General features: G+C 46.1%; 1 long non-coding RNA gene across 1 annotated transcript in view; it reads left to right on the forward strand.

Annotated features, from left to right (window-relative positions):
- The first annotated feature begins 3,133 nt into the window (after positions 1-3,133).
- The window catches only part of LOC141107211 (uncharacterized), a 30,988-nt gene continuing 12,402 nt past the window's right edge, over positions 3,134-21,719 (forward strand). The window contains exon 1 of the long non-coding RNA XR_012235818.1: positions 3,134-3,199. This is a non-coding gene — a long non-coding RNA (uncharacterized lncRNA). The remainder of the gene's footprint in view (positions 3,200-21,719) is intronic.

Here is a 21,719-nt window from a genome sequence, read left to right on the forward strand (position 1 = left end):
AGCTGACACCAATACAGTAATCAGAAAAAAAAAACCTGCTTGGTGTCAGTTTGTGACGGGGGGGTGATTGGGGGGTGATCGGGGGTTCAATCGGGGGGGGATCGGGGTGTTTTGTGTGCCTGGCATGTTCTACTGTGTGTGTGTGTTGTGCACTCACATTACAGTCTTCTCTCCTCGGCGCCGGAACGGAAAATACCGAGCCGAGGAGAGATGATATAATTTCCTCTGCCTCTGTGTACAATACAGAGGCAGGGAAATTATCCCATTGGCTGGGAGCGATCGCGAGGGGGGGCCACGAATGGATGGCCTCCCCCTCACCACCGATCGCCGGGGAAGATTTGCCGACCGCCGCAGGCACCGGGGGGGGGGTCCGATCGGACCCCCCACCGGCGGGCAGGCAAGGACGTACCTGTAAGCCCTTTTGCCTGCCCGTGCCGCTCTGAGGACATATATGTTCGTGCGGCAGTCGGCAACTGGTTAAAGAATGAATATAAATAATTACCGCTTTATAGTCACCTAAATTAAAAAATAAAAAACAACATACAACAAATAGGTAACCTAAATGTTTAATACATGTAACTTTACAGAATAGCAGACATTACTATGTAATAATCATTTATAACTGCATTCGTTAGCAAAAAAAGGAAAAAAACTAGGAATACTAATTGCAACATACATCAATAGATGCACACGAGGTAGAGCACATCTCACATAAAAATGTTTCTTTCACATACATGGATCATGGTTACAGTGCAGTACTATATAACTTGGTAGGAATTGGCATTCGCATATACGCGGAAGCGCTAATTAGCACCGATTTGGAATTTACCAATGTATGTTTCTCAACAATAGCGCTAATTTTCATTCGCACATTTGCCTGTTGAAATTTTATTTGGCTAAAATAGGAGCTATTATTTGCCATAGTGCCCAGTACTTCCTGGCGCTATAGTAAATGACCCCCAAAGTGTCTAAATTCCAAAGTACACCGCTGCTCAGAAAAAATACCTGAGATTATATAGTGTCAGGCTTAAACAATCCACCAGGCTGGAGATCCCTTTGTGCAGGGAGATACACTGATGATAGATAAAACTCTGTGATTTTTTCTATAATAATCAAGGGGTTCTGCAGAGCAGAAACCCACAACCAACTATAATGCTCCTCCTCTAAGATAAATGGATTTTTTATTGAATGATAATATTCAACTCTGTGACAATTGTGAATTGTGTAATGTGGAGTCTATAGGACATACTCCGATTCCCTTGTTTCCGTGTATCTATTCTCAAACTCTATTCCAAAAGATCAGATGCATTCTGTGTTATTTTAAAACTAGATATATTAGAATGCCCCAATTTGGGTGCAAAAGCATTCAAGATAGGTGCTGAGTGTTGAGAAAGACAGAACATTTTGAGGACACCCTGTGATCAGAAGAGGAGTATCCACCACTTTTTAAAGGTGTTTAACCAGTTCAGCCCCGGAAGGTTTTATCCCCTTAATGACCAGAGCATTTTTTGCATCGCTTTCTGCGTCGCTTTAACTGACAATTGCGCGGTCGTGCGACTCTGTACCCAAACGAAATTCATGTCCTTTTTCCCCACAAATAGAGCTTTCTTTTGGTGGTATTTGATCACCTCTGCGGTTTTTATTTTTTTGCGCTATAAAAGAAAAATAATTTTGAATATAAAACAATTTTGTTTACTTTTTGCTACAATACATATCCAAAAAAATATATATAAAAAAACAAATTTATTCATCAGTTTAGGTCGATTTATTTTCTTCTGCATATTTTTGGTAAAAAAAAAATCGCAATAGGTGTATATTGATTGGGTTGCGCAAAAGTCATTGCGTCTACAAACTACGGGATAGATTTAGGGACTTTTATTTTTTTAATTATTTTTACTAGTAATGGGGCGATCTGCGATTTTTTTCAGGACTGCGACATTGCGGAGGACAAATCTGACCCCAAATTACACTTTTTGGGGACAAGTGACATTATTACATTGATCAGTGCTAAAAAAAATGCACTGATCCCTGTTCTGCCTCTTCTTGCCGCAATCGAGGGCCGCCGGCACACATCGAGTCCGCGGGACCCGCAGTCACGCTCCCGAGGCACGCGGCAGGTGTGCGCGCGCTCGCTATACATACAGGTATGCCAGTTTGAGCAGGAGAGCTGACCTGCCGCAGTATATCTGCGTTAGCAGGTCGGCAAGTGGTTAAAGGTCTTTCCTAAATTAGAGATTAAATGTAGCGGGTGCCCCGCAAATCCTGCAACCCTGCCAAGCTGGCCAAGCAAATCCTGTGAGAGAGACTGTCAGTGTCTGCGGTGGGGAATTTCTTCCCCTCTTTTCCTCCTCACTGACTCACAAAGGCATTTGCCACTCTCTGCTCCCTCCCCTGTGTTCCTATTAGCAGGGGGAGAGGGAGCCAATCAGAGGGTAGGCAATAACAAGAACCAATGGGAAGGACTTTAATACTAGATCACTAGAAGAGTCTGCCGGTTGCAGGATGTTCATTTGGGCCTTGCCCGCAGGATTGGAGAGAAGGCTCTTGTCCATTTGCAGAAAAAAAAAATCAGTATTTATTACAAATGTCGTTTAACAACAGTTGTACTGTATATATCAAAAGAATAGTAAGAATACATTCCTTTATAAAACATGCTCTCCTATAAATACCTTAACATGTTTCCCAGGGAAAGCTGCTTCCTCAGGGGCCACGGGGAGCAGAACATAAATCTAATAAACAAACAATATGCGCATCAAAAAAGAATTGCTGATTGCTAAGTAGTCACTGACTATGTTTATGAAGTTTTGTGTGCAGAAAAGCATAAGCGATGGAAGAGTTTATACAAATAATTGTGCATGTCTTTTAGAGTCTCGCTTGCGGCACAGGAACTATTCACACAATAATGAATGAAAATTCTCAATTCCTTTAGTAAATGAGCCTTTCTGTCTCATACTGTTTTATACAATACACATTGATGTAAGTGACATATTCTGGTTCTTCTACTAAAGGGCAGTTTACACAAAGTGGGTCAGGGCGCCCTGACCTAACTCACAGACTGACCCAAGCTAATAGTTAACCGATTTTGAAGCTAATTTTTATTTGACCAATATCAGTGCAGTTATTGTGTAATGCTAAAATCAAATATAAATATCTCATCAAAACGCACCTCATTCTTAGGAGAGCTAAAGAAGTGAATCAGGTAAGTTTAAAGTTATATTTTTTGGTAAAGAGATATTGGAGTAGAATTTCTAAGTACTACCCAAGGATCGTCCGTGTTCATTGAATGCTGCCAGCCAGCATTGGGTTAGTGTGTACGCATAGGCAAAAGATTATTTTTTTTTAGTTTGGATAGCAGAGGGAAGGATTAAAACTCCTGTCAAGTCTGTATTGCTATCTGTGCAGAGTCACCTTTACTGTTTGTCCTGATGACCATTTTTATAGATGCAGAAAATAATTGGAGATCTAAAATTGTACAGTTGTCACCAAAACAAAAGCTGAAAAGTTCCAATGGGAACCTCTGTTATGGCGATGACCGTCTAATAGAAGATTTCCTTTCACATCCTCTTACATCAACGGGGCAGGAAGTAAAGGGAAATCTCCTCAAGTGGACAAAAGTTGCAAAAAACAAAATAGACAGGGGTCCTTATCCTTTCCTATTCTTTTTGTTTCAAATATTTTATTGAAGATTGAAAAGATTTTACAGCCAATGTGTAACAAACATCAGAAGACATAGATCATGAACACTTTTACAGAATGGGTTTAGAGAAAAAAAAAAAAAGGAAATCCTTTTAAGAGAAATCCCCACCTGGCCAAAGGGTAGCCAGCGTATTATCAATGTCAATGTGGGATATAGAACCTAGCACCTATCTGGGAGAGGGTCTTAACAACCTAGGAACTGAGACTACCTCGGTAGTATGTGTTGCATCATTATTCCGGTGTGGAGTAAGTGATCGGTACATGTATACATGGGAAGACTACGTCCGAGGGGTATGGTTCTCACTTTATTCGTGTCGGGCCCTCTCCCAATTCTCTGAAACGTAGTTTTCAAAATGGGTATCTGAGTAGAATGAGGCGTGAGTAATTTGAGGGCTCATAATAAATATGGGAGGCCAGGCGTGGGAGAAAATGAGGCTGGGGGAGAAGGGAGGGAAGGGTGTGAAGGGTAGGTAGGACATGAGGGAGGGGGAGGGAGGGATGGAACGGGGGGTCTGGGAAATCTCCGACTCCTCCAAATGAGGGTGGGGGTGGCTGGGAGTATCCAGAATGTGTGAGTATAGAACAAATCGGGGATAAGACCTCAGCGAGGTGGGGGCAAAGGATAAGTATATCTAATCTGTATGTGTGTGTAGCATGAGTGGTAACCTTATATAACCTAGTCACTTTATGTAGGAGAGTTCAGGATGGACTGGTAGTCCGGCAGAGTCTTAAAGTGGGTCCAACACGCCCACTTATGGCTAAATTTCGTTGGAGTATCTTGAGCAATATGTATAATTTTTTCCATTTCTTCTATTTTGTTAATTCTGGTGAACCATTCAGCCAGAGTGGGTGTCTTGTGTGATTTCCAGTGTATGGGGATACATTGTTTTGCTGCATTGATCAAGTACATCATAAGTGACTTATGGTATGTGCTGTGTGGGTGGGAAGAAAGGTGAAGGAGGAATTGAGCTGGGGCGAAGTCTAGGTTGTAGGTGGTGATCTGCCCAATCATTTTGTGAACCTCTGACCAAAAAGTTTGGAGAGGGGTGCAGGACCACCACATATGGAGTAGGGTGCCCTTTGCTTGGTGGCACCTCCAGCATGTTTCGGGAATGTTGGATTTGAATTTGTGCAATAGTGCTGGGGTATGGTACCACCTCAACAATATTTTGAATCCATTCTGTTGAGTGGAAACATTAATTGAGCCTTTATGTATGTGCAAGAATATACGCTCCCAGCTCTCTTCCGTAATTTGTATAGAAAGATCCTTCTCCCATTTTTTGCAGAACTGACTGTCGTTTGCTTTGAGATCAGCAAAAAGCATATTGTGTATCTGCGAAATAAGGTGTGTTTGTGGTGTTGATTTGGTGCATAGAGTTTCAAAGGGTGTAAGTTGCCTGGAGCATTGACCTGTCTTATCGAGCGTTTGGAGGTAGTGTGCTATCATTATATATGTCCACTGCGGGATAGGTGTTTTTTCAGAGCGTGTTGCTAGTTGCATTGCGGGGATGATTTTGCCCTGGTAGAGGAAGTGATATGCTCTGGTTTGTCCTTGAGGTAGATTGTCATCTAGAAACTGGTGATGCATACCTGGAGGGAAGTCCGGGTTCAGTTTTATTGGTGTCAGTGGGCTGGGAGTAGAAGAGAGCGAAACCGTTTTGCAGGTTAAGTGGAAGTATCGCAGGGTGGGACCAATCGTCGGGTGAGTTTGGATCTCTTGTGGGATTTGGTGAAGAGTAGGGATGAGCTTCGTGTTCGAGTCGAACCCATGTTCAACTCGAACATCGGCTGTTCGATCGTTCGCCGAATTGCGAACGATATGGGCCGTTCGCGCCAAATTCGTGTGGCGCGTCACGGCCCATAATTCACTGCGGCATCGCAGTGCATTGCTTGCTGATGATTGGCCAAGCATGCACTATGACCCGCATGCTTGGCCAATCACAGCGCCGCCTTAACAGAGAGCCATAATTGGCCAAAGCCAAGGAGGCTTTGGCCAATTATGGCTCAGGGGATTTAGTACACGCCCCACACTATATAAGGCCGCCTGCACGGCGGCCCTGTGCAGTGTGTTCCGGTGTGCTTAGAGAGAGAGAGAGACAGTGTCATTTCATTTGAGTTAGCTAGATTAGGCAGGACAGTCAGTCAGTTAGCTGCACTTAAAGTGTATTGTGTATATATATGCATCCCAGGTGTTGCATATATATATATATATATATATATATATATATATATATATATATATATATATACACTGTATTCAGTTTAGCTAGATCCGTTCCTGTTATCTTCTAGACTATTTACATTTAGTGCAGTGCGTCCTGCTCACAGTGTTCAGCTAGATCCGTTCCTGTTATATTCCTACTGACAGGCAGGCTTGTCTTGTTACAGTATTTTGAAGAAAATTACTGGTGTTCTTTTGATCCTATTAGTACCACAGTCAGGCAGCTAGACTATTTACATTTAGTGCAGTGCGTCCTGCTCACAGTGTTCAGCTAGATCCGTTCCTGTTATCTTCTTACTGACAGGCAGGCTTGTCTTGTTACAGTATTTTAAAGAAAATTACTGGTGTTCTTTTCATCCTATTAGTACCACAGTCAGGCAGCTAGACTATTTACAGTTAGTGCAGTGCGTCCTGCTCACAGTGTTCAGCTAAACCTACAAGTTAGTGGGGTGCGTCCACCTCACAGTGTTCAGCTAAACCTACAAGCTAGTGGGGTGCGTCCTGCTCACAGTGTTCAGCTAGATCCGTTTCTGTTATCTTCTTACTGACAGGCAGGCTTGTCTTGTTACAGTAAATACAGCTACCTGAAGAAAATTGCTGGTGTTCTTTTGATCCTATTAGTACCACAGTCAGGCAGCTAGACTATTTACAGTTAGTGCAGTGCGTCCTGCTCACAGTGTTCTGCTAAACCTACAAGTTAGTGGGGTGCGTCCTGCTCACAGTGTTCAGCTAAACCTACAAGTTAGTGGGGTGCGTCCACCTCACAGTGTTCAGCTAAACCTACAAGCTAGTGGGGTGCGTCCTGCTCACAGTGTTCAGCTAGATCCGTTCCTGTTATCTTCTTACTGACAGGCAGGCTTGTCTTGTTACAGTAAATACAGCTACGTGAAGAAAATTGCTGGTGTTCTTTTGATCCTATTAGTACCACAGTCAGGCAGCTAGACTATTTACAGTTAGTGCAGTGCGTCCTGCTCACAGTGTTCTGCTAAACCTACAAGTTAGTGGGGTGCGTCCTGCTCACAGTGTTCAGCTAAACCTACAAGTTAGTGGGGTGCGTCCACCTCACAGTGTTCAGCTAAACCTACAAGCTAGTGGGGTGCGTCCTGCTCACAGTGTTCAGCTAGATCCGTTCCTGTTATCTTCTTACTGACAGGCAGGCTTGTCTTGTTACAGTAAATACAGCTACGTGAAGAAAATTGCTGGTGTTCTTTTGATCCTATTAGTACCACAGTCAGGCAGCTAGACTATTTACAGTTAGTGCAGTGCGTCCTGCTCACAGTGTTCTGCTAAACCTACAAGTTAGTGGGGTGCGTCCACCTCACAGTGTTCAGCTAAACCTACAAGCTAGTGGGGTGCGTCCTGCTCACAGTGTTCAGCTAGATCCGTTCCTGTTATCTTCTTACTGACAGGCAGGCTTGTCTTGTTACAGTAAATACAGCTACGTGAAGAAAATTGCTGGTGTTCTTTTGATCCTATTAGTACCACAGTCAGGCAGCTAGACTATTTACAGTTAGTGCAGTGCGTCCTGCTCACAGTGTTCTGCTAAACCTACAAGTTAGTGGGGTGCGTCCTGCTCACAGTGTTCAGCTAAACCTACAAGTTAGTGGGGTGCGTCCACCTCACAGTGTTCAGCTAAACCTACAAGCTAGTGGGGTGCGTCCTGCTCACAGTGTTCAGCTAGATCCGTTCCTGTTATCTTCTTACTGACAGGCAGGCTTGTCTTGTTACAGTAAATACAGCTACGTGAAGAAAATTGCTGGTGTTCTTTTGATACTATTAGTACCACAGTCAGGCAGCTAGACTATTTACAGTTAGTGCAGTGCGTCCTGCTCACAGTGTTCTGCTAAACCTACAAGTTAGTGGGGTGCGTCCTGCTCACAGTGTTCAGCTAAACCTACAAGTTAGTGGGGTGCGTCCACCTCACAGTGTTCAGCTAAACCTACAAACTAGTGGGGTGCGTCCTGCTCACAGTGTTCAGCTAGATCCATTCCTGTTATCTTCTTACTAACAGGCAGGCTTGTCTTGTTACAGTATTTTAAAGAAAATTGCTGGTGTTCTTTTGATCCTATTAGTACCACAGTCAGGCAGCTAGACTATTTACAGTTAGTGCAGTGCGTCCTGCTCACAGTGTTCTGCTAAACCTACAAGTTAGTGGGGTGCGTCCTGCTCACAGTGTTCAACTAAACCTACAAGTTAGTGGGGTGCGTCCACCTCACAGTGTTCAGCTAAACCTACAAGCTAGTGGGGTGCGTCCTGCTCACAGTGTTCAGCTAGATCCGTTCCTGTTATCTTCTTACTGACAGGCAGGCTTGTCTTGTTACAGTATTTTAAAGAAAATTACTGATGTTCTTTTGATCCTATTAGTACCACAGTCAGACAGCTAGACTATTTACAGTTAGTGCAGTGCGTCCTGCTCACAGTGTTCTGCTAAACCTACAAGTTAGTGGGGTGCGTCCTGCTCACAGTGTTCAGCTAAACCTACAAGTTAGTGGGGTGCGTCCACCTCACAGTGTTCAGCTAAACCTACAAGCTAGTGGGGTGCGTCCTGCTCACAGTGTTCAGCTAGATCCGTTTCTGTTATCTTCTTACTGACAGGCAGGCTTGTCTTGTTACAGTAAATACAGCTACCTGAAGAAAATTGCTGGTGTTCTTTTGATCCTATTAGTACCACAGTCAGGCAGCTAGACTATTTACAGTTAGTGCAGTGCGTCCTGCTCACAGTGTTCTGCTAAACCTACAAGTTAGTGGGGTGCGTCCACCTCACAGTGTTCAGCTAAAGCTACCTGTAGAAGGTTGGTGGTGTTCTCATACTACAGGCAGGCAGTTGATTTTGCTAGCTGCAGTATCAGTACACATATATATATATATAATCCCAGCTTAGTGCAGCTACAGGCCATTAGTATGTCTGGAAGACCAAGAAGTAGAGGCAGACAGTCACAAGCCAATAAGAGAGGGCAAGCAGGCTCTGTGTCTAGTGCTGGTCATGGAGACGGTGCATCCTCATCAGCACGTGGCCATGGGACACGCTTGGCCTTTTTTTCGGCAGCTGGCCATGTTGAGCCGCAACATGAGGAAGACTTGGTCGAGTGGATGACCAAGCCGTCCTCATCCTCCTCATCCTCTCTCACCCATGCCCAGGGTACTTTGTCTGGCAAAGCAGCGGCCTCTTCCCTCGGCTCAATGTCATCAGTGACTCCTTACCTAGCCCCACCATGTCCTCCTGAGGAGTCCCTCGAACTGTTTGACCACAGTGTTGGGTACATGCTCCAGGAGGATGCCCAGCGTTTGGAAGGCTCTGATGATGATACTGAGCTCGATGAAGGCAGTAACACGAGCACGGACAGAGGGGGTGCCCAAGAAGGACAGCAATCTGGCAGTCATGCTCCCCCTGCTGCAGCATACTGCCAGGTTTGCTCCAGTGATGAGGAGGGAGGGGATGATGAGGTCACTGACTCAACGTGGGTGCCTGATAGGAGAGAGGAGGAGGAGGAGGAGGAGGAGGCGGCACATCACCAACGAGGCAGGATGCCCTCCAGGGGCCAGCCTAAGGGCAGCACATTCACTGCATCACACCCCAAAGCTCCACATGTGCAGGGCGCTGCAGTCTCTGCGCGTTATTCAAAAAGTTCTTTGGTGTGGGCCTTTTTTGAGACGAGTGCATCAGATCGCACCGCTGCTATTTGCAACATATGTCTCAAGCGTATCTCGCGTGGCCAAAACATCTCCCACTTGGGTACCACATGCTTGACCAGACATATGTTGACCTGCCATGCAGTTCGTTGGCAAGCGTATCTAAAAGACCCACACCAAAGAACAAAGAGGACCTCTGCTTGCTCCTCATCAGCTGAGATTTCCAACCCCACTAGACCTTCAGTCCTCTCTGAGACCTGCACTGAGAGGAACGAAGGTGTAGAATTAGGTGTGTCACAGCCACGTACTTGTGGGCAATCTGATTTTGGTACACCGACGTCAGATTGTACCAGGCAAATTTCCCTGCCCCAGCTGCTGCACCGCCGAAAGAAGTTTGCTCCCAGCCATCCACATGCCCAACGGTTGAATGCTAGCTTGGCAAAATTGCTAGCACTTCAACTGCTGCCTTTTCAGTTGGTAGACTCTGCCCCCTTCCTGGAGTTTGTGGAATGTGCGGTTCCTCAGTGGCAGGTACCCAAACGCCACTTTTTCTCACGGAAGGCGATTCCGGCTCTCTACCAGCATGTGGAAGGCAATGTCCATGCCTCGCTGGACAGGGCGGTCAGCGGTAAGGTGCATATTACCGCTGACTCATGGTCCAGCAGGCATGGACAGGGACGTTACCTAAGTTTCACGGCACATTGGGTGACTCTGCTGGCAGCTGGGAAGGATGCAGGACAAGGTGCAGTAGTGTTGGAGGTTGTTCCGCCACCACGCCTCCAAAATGCTAATGATTGTGACACACCTCTCTCCTCCACCCCCTCCTCTTCTTCTTCCTCCATGGCCTCTTCCTCGGAACCAGCGGTGCTCCATAGTCGTTCAAGGGGCTATGCAAATACGCAGGCCAAAAGATGCCATGCGGTGCTTGAGCTGGTGTGTTTGGGGGACAGGAGCCACACTGGGGCAGAGGTTCTGTCAGCTCTGCAGGGGCAGGTTCAGAGGTGGTTGACGCCACGCCAACTTAAGGCAGGAATGGTGGTTTGCGACAATGGCACCAACCTCCTCTCTGCCCTCCGACAGGGACAAATGACCCATGTGCCCTGTTTGGCTCACGTCCTTAACTTGGTGGTGCAGCGGTTCTTGGGCAGGTACCCGGGCTTACAGGATGTCCTGAGGCAGGCCAGGAAAGCCTGTGTGCATTTCCGCTGGTCATATAATGCCAGTGCTCGGCTGACGGACCTCCAAAAGGAGTTTAACCTGCCCAAGAACCGCCTAATCTGTGACATGCCCACCAGGTGGAACTCAACGTTGGCCATGCTGCAGCGGCTGCACACGCAGCAGAGGGCCATCAATGAGTACCTGTGCGACTATGGCACCAGGACAGGGTCAGGGGAGCTTGGTTTTTTTTCCCCACGCCAGTGGGCCATGATCAGGGATGCATGCACTGTCCTGTCACCATTTGAGGAGGCCACGAGGATGGTGACCAGTGACCGTGCATGCATCAGTGACACTGTCCCCCTTGTCCACCTGTTGGAGCACACGCTGCGTGGAATAATGGACAGGGCACTTGAGGCAGAACAGAGGCAGGAAGAGGAGGACTTCCTTAGCTCTCAAGGCCCCCTTTATCCAGACAGTGTTCCTGCGTGCCCGCCGATCACACAGGAAGAGGACGAGGAGGAAGAGGAGGAAGAGGAGGAGGAGGAAGATTGTGTCAGTATGGAGGTGGAGCCTGGCACTCAGCATCAGCAGCAGTCTTTAAGGGATCAGTCCCAAGAAACACATGGACTTGTACGTGGCTGGGAGGAGGTGGCTGCGGACCATGTCGTCCTTAGTGACCCAGAGGACTCCGGACCGAATGCCTCAGCAAACCTACGCTGCATGGCCTCCCTGATCCTGCAAAGCCTGCGTAAGGATCCTCGTATTCGTGGTATCAAGGAGAAGGACCAATACTGGCTGGCAACCCTCCTTGATCCACGTTACAAGGGTAAGGTTGCGGACCTTATCTTGCCATCGCAGAGGGAGCAGAGGATGAAACATCTTCGGGAGGCCTTGCAGAAAGGTCTGTGCAACGCGTTCCCAGAGACTGGGAGGTTACAAACTCCTGTTTCTGGACAACGTGTTGCTGAGGCTTCGGTCAGTCAAAGAAGGAGCGGTGGAGAAGGTGGCCGTCTGACCGATCCGTTCAGACAATTTTTTGGTCCGCAGCCCCAAGGTATGATCGGTTCCAGCAACCATCGCCAGCGTCTGTTTTACATGGTGCAGGAATACCTAGGGGCAAGATCAGACTTGGACACCTTTCCCACCGAAAATCCTCTGGGTTACTGGGTCTTGAGGATGGATCACTGGCCAGAGCTTGCACAGTATGCAATTGAGCTACTGGCCTGCCCTGCATCCAGCGTTCTTTCGGAACGCACATTCAGTGCTGCTGGAGGCGTGGTAACCGATCACAGGGTGCGTCTGTCCACTGACTCGGTCGATCGACTGACCTTCATAAAAATGAATGAGTCTTGGATCACCACCAGCTACCAAGCACCTGATGCTGATGTAACCGAATAATTTTTTTTGAAATCTCAGATCCCTTCAAAGACTGCCTATGCTGATGCTGAGTGACTATCCCTGAGTAATTATCCTCTTCCTCCTCAATCATCACGCTGATAGCTTGTAAGAACATTTTTGGTTCTGGGTGCCACCACCAGTGCCTAAGGCACAATTTTTCAGCCCCTGTTTAACAGGGACGTGTAATTACGATTTTTGATGTAATACTTTGCAGCAGGGCTCGTTGCATTCCAACTAGAGTGTCTGTGAGGGGTTGCAGTGTTGTGGCACCAGCACCAGTGCCTAAGGCCTAATTTTTCAGCTCCTGTTCAACAGGGGCATGTAATTACAATTCTTGATCTAATATTTCACAGCAGAGCCCTGTGAGGGCTTACAGTGTTGTGGCCACAGCAACACCTAAGGCCCACATTTCTGCTGAGTATATAGGGCAGGACCCTACTTTCAAACAACTAACTTACAAACGACTCCTACTTGCAAACGGAAGGAGACAACCAGAAGTGAGAATAAATCTACCCCTAGGAAGGGAAATTCTCTCCTGTAAGAGTTAATATGGGAAAAACATTTCTCCTTTCCACTGATGCTTTCCAATCCATTGGGACAAAAAGTGAGGTGAAATCTTCTGAAGAGGAGGAAAGACAGCAAAACAAATGTCACAGGGGTGATAACCCTTCCCTATGTTTTCCAAAAAGCTTAAAAAAGATTTTTTGGCTGGAGCTAAACACGTTAAAAATGTACCCGTTCAAAATTACAAAGAGATTCTACTTAACAACAAACCTACAGCCTGTATACTGCTGTTCAGAGTATATAGGGCCTGGTGGCCCCACAGCTTTCCTTATTTTAATTTGGGTGCGGGGTTCCCCTTAATATCCATACAAGACCCAAAGGGCCTGGTAATGGACTGGGGGGTACCCATGCCGTTTGTCTCACTGATTTTCATCCATATTGCCAGGACCCGACATTACATTAAACCCGCAAGCAGTTTTAAATGAGATTTTTTCCTTTAAAAATGACATTTGGTGCAGGGACTGTTCTAAACACGGGGAACACGCGTCACTTTACAGGCATACTATAGACACTATAGATACTATAGACATACTATAGACACCCCTCAGGTACGATATTTAAAGGAATATTTCACTTTTTTTTTTTACTTTAAGCATCATTAAAATCACTGCTCCCGAAAAAACGGCCGTTTTTAAAACTTTTTTTTGCATTGATACATGTCCCCTGGGGTAGGACCCGGGTCCCCAAACCCTTTTTAGGACAATACCATGCAAATTAGCCTTTAAAATGAGCACTTTTGATTTCGAACGTTCGAGTCCCATAGACGTCAATGGGGTTCTAACGTTCGTGCGAACTTTCGGTCCGTTCGCAGGTTCTGGTGCGAACCGAACCGGGGGGTGTTCGGCTCATCCCTAGTGAAGAGAGATCCACGGGAGTGATTTACATTCTAACTTCGTAAAGGAGGCTTCAAGGGAAACCCAGTCTTTCTGTTGGGTGTGAACATTCCAGTCCACTATCCTGGTGAGATGGGTAGCTATGTGGTAATTGGAGATGTTGGGAAGGCCTATTCCTCCTAAGTTTTTCGGACGGGAGAGCAAGAGATGGCTAATTCTGTGTCTGTGTTTACCCCATAAGAACTTAGAGCTGATCTGTCTGTATGACTTGAAAAATAGAGGGGGAATCTGTATCGGGATCGTCTGTAGTAAATATAAAATCCGGGGAAGAGCGTTCATTTTTAGTATGGCCGCTCTGCCAAACCACGAAAATGTCAGTTTATTCCAAGTTTCAAAGTCAGAGGCTAATTTGTTTAAGAGGGGGAGAAAATTTTTACTGTATAGGTCTGAGAGTGAGGATGGGATCTGTATCCCTAAGTACGTTAATGCGTCTTGTTTCCATTGGAATGGGAAGTTGTGTTTGCATTGGTCTACTATGTGTTGGGTTAGTGATATATTAAGGGCGAAAGATTTAGAGAAGTTAATCTTCAGATTGGATAGGGATTGAAAGAGCTTAAATTCCGATAGTAATATTGGCAAAGTTGTTAAAGGTTGTGAGAGGAATAATAGTATGTCGTCCGCGTAAGCAGCATACTTATATTCTTTTACTGGTGAGTGAATTCCTTTTATGTCAGGGTTGAGTTTTATTTTCCTTAGAAAGGGTTCTAGCGTTAATACAAAGAGGAGGGGTGACAGTGGGCAGCCCTGCCTCGTTCCGTTACGGATCGGGAAGGCGTTCGACAGAGTACCGTTGATCCTTACTTTCGCTGCTGGAGTGCTATATAATGACATAATAAAGCCAATCATCTGAGGACCAAGTCCTATGGCTTGTAAAACTGCAAGCATGTAATCCCAGGATACTCTGTCGAACGCCTTCTCCGCATCCAGTGACAAGAAAAATCCTTTTTGTTTGGTGCGTGTGATCAGGTGATGTAGATTAATTGCTTTGTACGTGTTATCCCTGACTTCTCTTCCAGGGATAAAGCCGACTTGATCATTGGATATAATGGAGGGGAGAAGTGTTAATAATCTGTTGGCTAGAATTTTGGAGAAGATTTTGATGTCCACATTTAATAGGGAGATCGGCCTATAATTATTTGTGTGGGAGGGGTCCTTGCCTTCTTTTGGAATAACTACTATGTGGGCTTCTAACATTCCACTAGTGAGGGAGTTAGTGGGGGAGAGAGAGTTAAAGGTCCTTAGGAATGGAGCTTGGAGGGTGTCTGTAAACGTTTTGTAATAGGCGGCCGGGAGGCCATCCGGGCCCGGGCTTTTACCGGGTTTAAGTTGTTTGAGGGCCTGGGACCATTCCATAGAAGTAATTGATAAGTCAAGAGATGCTGATATCTCTGGGGATAGTTACTCAGGGACATATAGATCTAAGAATGATTTAATATTTCGGTTTCTTACTGGTGTAGGGGTAGATGTTGGTTCTGATGTATGTAGGTCATAAAGGGAGGAATAATAGTTCGCAAATTCCTTTGCTATTTCTTCATTTTGTGTGAGGGACTGTCCGGAGGTGGATTGTAATTTGTATATTGTGTTGTCAGTTTTTTGTTTGCGTAGGGCCCTTGCTAACAATCTGCCGCTTTTGTTACCGAACTCATAAAATAGTTTGTGTGAGAGGATGAACTTTTTCTTAAGGTTAGAGTAGATTTCTTCTTTGATAAGTGTACGGATCTCTGTTAGTTCTGTTTGGGTGTCTTGTGCTAACGTTTGTTTGTGGGATGCTTCTAGTTTTTTAAGTCTCGCAAAAAGGTTGTGTAGATTGGCTTTTTTGGCTTTTCTAATGGAGGCTGTAATAGATATTAGTTTCCCTCTTATGACGCATTTGTGCGCTTCCCATTGCGTCAGAGGGGATGTGTCTGGGGTATTATTCTCTATGAAGTAATCCTTCAGACAGGAACGGATTTCTGCTACCTGTATTTCATCCGTCAGGAGTGTGTGATCTAATTTCCACAAGTAGGGTCGTTGGGGGGTGTCAGAGAGATTGAGTGACATAGAAATGGGGTGATGGTCTGAGAGTGACATCGGGTCTATGGTCACAATGGAGAGGGTAGGGGTGTCTGGTTGTGATAGGAATAAGTAGTCGATACGGGAATATTTATTGTGTGGGGCCGAGAAAAAGGTGTAGTCCTTGTCTGATGGATGTAGGGTTCTCCACGAATCGTGCAGTGATAGGTCTTGTAAACATTTTTTGATCTGTTTTAGGGCTCTGTATGGAAGATGGGATTTGCCTGTTGAGGAATCTACAACGGGGTCAAGGGGGACATTAAAATCCCCCCCCAGGATCAGGAGACCTTCCTGAAAGGATGATAATTCTCTCGTTATTGTGCGGAAGAACGGAACTTGAGAGGTGTTAGGGCTAGAAATGTTTGCTAGGGTGATTGGTCTGTTGTTGAATGTGCCTTTGATGAAGATGAATCTGCCTTGTACATCTGTTAAAGTATCCGAAATTTGCAGGTGTGTATTCTTGGAAAGAAGAATTGAAACTCCTTTTGTCTTTGAAGAAGGTGTAGTGGCGTGATAGCAATGGGGGAAGAAGTGGTTCGTCAGTTTAGGGATGTTAGTGCTAGAGAAGTGAGTCTCCTGTATGAAGATTACGTCTGCCTTTGAGCTACGCATTTGAGCAAGTAACTGTGAACGCTTTTCAGGGATGTTTAGGCCCTTTGCGTTGATAGATATGACTTTCAACGGGTGGGTGAATGATTGCGCCTGACGAGGGGCCATTGTCACTCTTAAAAGGCTTGGATACCTAAGTCTATGAAAGTATTTAGGAGGAGTCAGAGATTGGGTTTTGGGTGTGTTTGGGTTTAGGGCTGAGGGATATTAGCGTAGTAATGAGGGTAAGGGTGGATGTAAGGGAATGGTGGGAGGGTGTGTGGGGGAGTAACTTCAGGGGAAGTACACAAGGATACCGGCTGTGTGGGCTGGCCGGCAAACCCACTTGATAATTATGGGGGGACCGGTATGAGTCAGCTAGAACCACTGGGTTCTGCTGTGTGCGGAAGTGGAAGGTGACGTTCAGAGAAGGGAGGTCGTCCTGTGTCCCAAAGAGGTCATGATGGGCAAACTATATGGTTGCTTAATACGCGGGTCGGGGCTCCACAGTGGATGTTAAGGAAATCCCACTGTGGGCCCGAATGGTAACTTAAGTGTTTTCTGACTATGGTGTGTTGAAGGTAATATCGCATCCTTACCATAGGAGATCTATGAGTTGTGAGGGTAATTTTAGGTCACGGAAGTTTTAGAGGTTTTTTGATTTGAACGGTGTATTTTAGAGAGTGGTCAGTTTCACTATCGTGTGTTACTTATTTATTTGTGGAGTGGTGATAGTGACTTACTGCTTCTTATGCCAAGAGGACTATAGTTGGCTGGTGTTAAGATAAGTAATATAGATGTTTTTGTCAACAAGTATAAAACTGTACAGGCCTCGGGTAGCGTTCTTGAGAGTGTAGGTGTACGAAACCCAGTGGGCCTGGAAACATTCAAAGTATTTAGCGAACTTGCTCCTTTGTAAACTTAACAAACTAAACGTAACAAAAGGTTAACGGAAATAATCGTACCTGTAAAAGAGAAGATGGATCTTCAATAAGATCTCTCTGGTATCGAGAGGGGCACGCTCAGTCACGATCTCTGGGTAAAATCATTGTGAAATGCCCTCTACTGGTGGTTGAATGATATGTAGTATAAATTTTGTGAGGGAGGGTCAGGCTGAGGTTGGAGTGTGCGGAGTACGTGGGTAAGTATTTTTGGTATATATCGCTTACCTGAGCCCGCCCCTGTCGACCTCCAGAACGATTTCGGCATTCGCTATTGTCTAAGATTTAAAATTTTAGAGTTATATACCAGAAAGGAAAACATAAGAGAAACTAGGGAGGGGCAGGGTTGTATGACATTACCTCTGACCGTATCCCCAACATTGGTACTATTATTCACATATATTCATTAAAATGGTTTTGTTAGGATAAGGAACACTTGCTCATGAGAGTATGCTATGGGGTGAAGCTCTGAGCTATTTATCCTGAAGGGAAGAAAGTTCGAGAGGAGGCCCTGAGATATGAAAATAATAAAATGGAGGGAGAGAAGCAGGGGTATATAGGGAGAAGGATAAAAATAGAAAGACATATATATTTACTGCAGGAGTCCTTAATTTTATGTCAGAGCAGCTTCTCTTGATCTTCTGTTTGGGTATCGTCTGGAATCCAGGCCTGTGTGGGAGGGCATTGCATAGATTACTAGCCGTATCCTTCCTTTCATATGAGTGATGATAAATGTGTTGGGATCCAGGTAACAAGGGGGGTCTTTGTCCAGGACACTGCATAGCACTTTATGGTTAGGGAATGTGTCATTGTCTCACAGTGATGTTGCCCCGACGAAAGTGGCGAGGGATCAATGGAGACAAATCGGATCTAAAGCAATGGTAGGGTTGACCACCATCATAGTGGTGCGTGGAAAGGGGTGTAGGCCTGATTGGATTGCATTTGCGGGTAGTTGTAGTCGTGTAGCGGGGAGGAATGATCAGCAGGGTTTCTTTCAGTCAGTCTCATGGGTCATACAAAAGGATAAAAAGTACTTTACCAGACCGTTAGGTGATCCTGGCTCTGCGATGTGCAGGGGAAGCTGTGGGGCTGCCGTTCCTCGGCAAGCCTGGATCTCGTTGCGGGGAGAGGTGTGGCCCTTGGTGGTGTCGGCGGCGTCCAAGGTGGAAGTTTCCTGCTTCTGCTATGCCGTCCATCGATGTGGCTCTGTGCATCTGGGGGAGACGAAAATCGCTGTACCAGTCCGGCAGGGCGACAATCGGTATATCTAGTGTAGAACAGAAGTGGTCTAAGTCCTCTGGGACCCTGAGGAGGGCTGTGCGGCCTTGGTGCGATGCAGACAGTCCAAAGGGGAATTTCCATCGGTATACGATAGATCTGGCTCGCAGAGTGTCAAGTAAAGGCCTCAATTCACGTCTCCTCTGCAGGGTAATGTTGGAGAGATCCTGGTAGATCTTGATGTTTGAGCCTTGAAAGATTATCTGATTACGATTTCTGGAAGATCTCAGAATATCCTCTTTTAGTGAGAAATCTATAAGGCAGCAAACGGTGTCTCTGGGGGGTCTGTGTCTCTCCCTCTTGGTCGTAGTGCTCTGTGTATGCGTTCAAAAACTACCAGGGCATCTTGGGGCCTGTCCAGGAGTTCATTCACAATGGTAGTAACTGCTTGAGATAACTGCTGTGAATCGATCGATTCTGGTATCCCCCTAAATCGGAGGTTGCGGCGTCTCCTGCGATTGTCAAGGTCCTCCATGTGGCGATTTAGGTCTCTCAGGTGTATGGCATGGGACTCAATGAGCTGCTGTACATGGCACAGGGAAGCCTCGTGTCGCGTCTGGGTAGTTTCAACCTCTTCTACTCTGAGTGAGATTGCCTGGAGATCAGACCGCATGTCTGAGATGGCCGCCATCAGGGTGTTTTTTATATCTGCAGCCACAGTATGAAGGTCATCTAGGTTTACTGTGGGTGGGTGTCTCTGTTCTGTCCCAGTGCCCGCTCTGCTCTGTGTGCCTGAGCTGGGGGTGCTGGCACTCTGGGGCTGTGATTTACTCGAGGCCGCTGGCTGAGCGGCCTGCATGGCGCCTCTGGGCCGGGAGCGGAAGATCTCGGGAATATGTTCTCCCCGCGGGGGATTTTGGTTCCGAGGGGATCTGGATCGGGATGCTGAGGTACTGCGGGCTGTCCTTACCATAGCAGAGAGTTGTATGGTGGCGGATCGCTAATGAAGTAAGACCTCATGGACGGGAGCTTCAGCACAACGCGTCCATCTTAGAGCGGCTCCAAACCATGCCCCATCCTTTCCTATTCTAACCAAAACTGAACAAAACGTTGGTGGTTATACAGTTTAACAGGATTCTTATACATTTTGGAAAGCCATGCATACCCTAGAGAGGTGGACATAACATCTTCACATGCACCTGGAAAAATTCACACTTATTTCCATGTATAACTCTCTCATGAATGGAAAAGCAAGGTGTCACTTCCTCATTGAAGGAATCGCTACGTCACCAGTGAGGGGGTGATGCCCCACTCACCCAGTCAGCTAGACCATAAAACTGGCCATCCTGCAAGCAGGCATGTACTGGCCATTGGGACTACAGGGAGTTTCCCGGTGGGCCGATGGCTCAGTGGGCCGATTTCAGTGACAGTGGACCGCTGCCTCCCTCCAGTCCTCTGTCCCCCCCCGCAGTGCTCACCTCCTCTCCCTGGCTAGTTATGCAGCGCGCCTGAATACAGACATGATGCTCAGGAGTCAACACTTAAAAGCTCATCATACGATCTGGAAGGAGGGCGGCCTCACTTTCCTGCCTAATCTTGTTCCATTGGGGGGGGGGCGCCAAACTGATTCTTTGCCCCAGGTGAAATAGTGTCTAGCTTCCCCACTGGTACTGCCTATAAGAGAAATAATGTAGAACGGCTAATAGCTAGTGGGTGGGGGGGGCTTGGGTGGCAAGCCGGCATGGGAGAGACCTGTCAAAGTGGGCCAGTCTGGGTGAAGTCCAGGGCCAAATTTTTGTCCCAGTCCAGCCCTGCCTGCAAGCTGAATGAAAACAAGGAACAGATTTGTCCATCCACACTACACACTGTGGATGGACTAATCCCGTACTTCAGCTATTGTATTTTTACAGTACAATAGCCGCAGTGGCTGCATTTGATTGGATGCAGCTGCTGTTGGGTCAACAAGTTTCCTCATGGCATCTTCAATTTTTTTGACTACTTCCATCCCAGGCACTTTCACCCCTTTCCTGCCCAGGCCAATTTTTAGTTTTGAACACTGTCACACTTTGAATGACAATTACTCAGTCATGCAACACTTATACATACTGTCACCAGAGCAGTACAGTGTCATCATATGACTGGTGTGGTGGTTATCAGGGACACTGGCTGGTGAGAATGTAAAAAAAAAAATGATTTTCAATCATTTTTGTTCTTTTTTTATTTTTTACATATACTGTGACCAAAGCAGTACAGTGTTAACATAGTGATGATCACTGTTATAAGCAATCATTTCTATGAATGGCATCCATTCATTCATTGGTGGAGATGAACTAAACTGGTGCACACAGAATCTGGTGCAGCTGTGCATTGTAACCAGTCAGCTATTAACTTCAGCTTCTTCAATTAAGCTTTCACAATAAAATCTAGAAGCCGATTGGTTATGATGCATAGCTGCACCATATTCTGTGTCCACCAGTTTTAGTAAATTTCCCCCTTTGTGTACTACTGTTAAATCAGTGATTGGCCAGTTATCACAAGGTACAGATGTGCTGTGATTGGCCCTGTCTGTACCTTCACCAATCACACAGATCATCACAGTAGTACACAATGAATGGCTATGAATGAAAGTCATTCATTGTGTACAACTGTCATGTAATCACTGTGATTGGACACAGCGATCACATGGTACTGGGGCCGGACCAGTACAAGGATCTGCTGTCTGGTGGACACAGCGGGTTGTCCGCTGCAGCGCAGGCCTTAGAGAGCATGTGAGGCATGTGACCGGGAGGACGTCATATGACATCCACCCAGGATGAGAAACCTCCAACTCGGCCATCATTTGTCTATAGACCGGGCAGGAAGCAGTTAATCAAATGATATTGGACAGAAGGCAGCGGCCAGGACTACCCACTGAGCAAATTTCATAGGGTTTCTCGGGAACTGTCCATAATGTGCATGGAGTATGGCCAGAGTAACACATGGAAGTATCTTTTACTTCCTTCTTTAGAGCTGCTTAGCAATTCTATCATTAATCAGTAACTGCCAGCGAGGTTCGCTGGTGTGACATGGCCTTTAGACAGACAACACCTCCTGAAGGGTATTAGTGGGTTGGGGTAACTTTACACAAACATGGTCACTTTTCTCTAAATGAGCACATTGACAATGTCTCTTTATTTCCCTGCCTGATCCTCACAGAAATATGAAGAATAAGTCTCCTGATTGGGATATGAGCTCAGAAACCACATACTGTCACCTGCCTGGCTGTTCAGTATGGCAGATGTGCTAAAACAGAAAACATGCATGATTTCAACTGTGTATTTAACTGTCAGCTTGTAATATTATTGGTAAAGCCAAAGTGAA

Source organism: Aquarana catesbeiana, linkage group LG09 (genome assembly GCF_042186555.1).
Source record: "Aquarana catesbeiana isolate 2022-GZ linkage group LG09, ASM4218655v1, whole genome shotgun sequence".
NCBI lineage: Eukaryota > Metazoa > Chordata > Amphibia > Anura > Ranidae > Aquarana > Aquarana catesbeiana.